Source organism: Arachis ipaensis, chromosome B8, assembly GCF_059453495.1.
Source record: "Arachis ipaensis isolate K30076 ecotype BB chromosome B8, ASM5945349v1, whole genome shotgun sequence".
NCBI lineage: Eukaryota > Viridiplantae > Streptophyta > Magnoliopsida > Fabales > Fabaceae > Arachis > Arachis ipaensis.
In genome coordinates this window covers 110,933,798-110,935,098 of record NC_142443.1, presented here as the reverse complement: position 1 = coordinate 110,935,098, position 1,301 = coordinate 110,933,798, and the positions used below count along the sequence as shown (strand labels likewise).

General features: G+C 37.7%; 1 non-coding gene across 1 annotated transcript; it reads right to left on the bottom strand.

Annotated features, from left to right (window-relative positions):
* Nucleotides 1-816: 816 nt before the first annotated feature.
* LOC148549257 (small nucleolar RNA R71) lies at nucleotides 817-923 on the bottom strand. The gene has a single exon (XR_015897744.1). It is a non-coding gene; the product is annotated as a small nucleolar RNA R71 (small nucleolar RNA).
* Nucleotides 924-1,301: the final 378 nt, after the last annotated feature.

Here is a 1,301-nt window from a genome sequence, read left to right as displayed (position 1 = left end):
TTTTCAAAAATACACTAACTAATTTTCAATTCTTTTTAAATTAATTAACTTAATTTTCAAAAATAATAAATAAATAAAATAAAAACAAAAATATTTTAATTCTTATTTATCTTTTCTATTTATACTTCTTCTTCTATCTACTTCTACTATTCGAATTCTCTCACTCTCTCATCTTCTATCTTCACTTTTATTTCTCTCTTCTTTCTTCACATCTAACTGGAAGCTCTTTGATCCAAGTGATACAAAAAGCTTTCTTCTTTTCTTTCTTTTCCTTTCTTGTTTATGACCAGGAACAGGGATAAAGAACCCCTCTTGACTCTTGATCCTAAACTTGAGAAGACTCTAAGGAGGCATTTGCAACAAGCTGAAGCACAACACTCCGGAAGAGATCTTTCAGAAAGTTTTGAACAAGAAATGGGAGACATGGCTGAACCTCAAGAGGAGCCTAGAAAGGTCCTTGGTGACTTCACCATGCCTACCTCTGACTTTTATGGCAGAAATATCTTTGTACCTACCATTGGAGCTAACAATTTTGAGCTTAAGTCTCAGTTAGTCTCTCTTTTGTAGCAGAACTGCAAATTCCATAGACTTCTAATGGAAGATCCACATCAGTTTTTAGCTGAGTTCTTACAGATCTGTGATACTGTAAAGACTAATAGAGTAAATCCTGAAGTCTACAAGCTAATACTCTTTCCTTTTGCTGTAAGAGACAGAGCTAAGATATGGTTGGATGCCCAACCAAAAGAGAGTCTTGACTCTTGGGAAAAGCTGGTTAATGCTTTTCTGGCTAAATTCTTTCCCCCTCAAAGGATGAGCAAGATTAAAGTGGAAGTTCAAACCTTCAGACAAAGAGAAGGTGAATCCCTCTATGAAGCTTGGGAAAGATACAAGCAATTGATCAGGAGATGTCCTCCTCACATGCTCTCAGAATGGTCTATCATAGGCATGTTCTATGATGGTCTATCTGAGATGTCCAAAATCACATTGGACAGCTCTGCAGCTGGATCACTCCACTTAAAGAAAATACCTGCAGAAGCAAGAGAACTCATTGAAATGGTTGCAAACAGCCAATTCATGTATACTTCTGAAAGGAATCCTGTAAACCATGGGATTTCTCAGAAGAAAGGAGTTCATGAAATTGATACTCTGAATGCCATATTGGCTCAGAACAGGATCTTGACCCAACAGGTCAACTTGAACTCCCAGCATCCGACTGGAATGCAATCTGCAGCTGGCAATACTCAGGAAGCTTCTTCTGACATAGAAGCTTATGATTCTGATCAACCCACCATGGAGGAGGT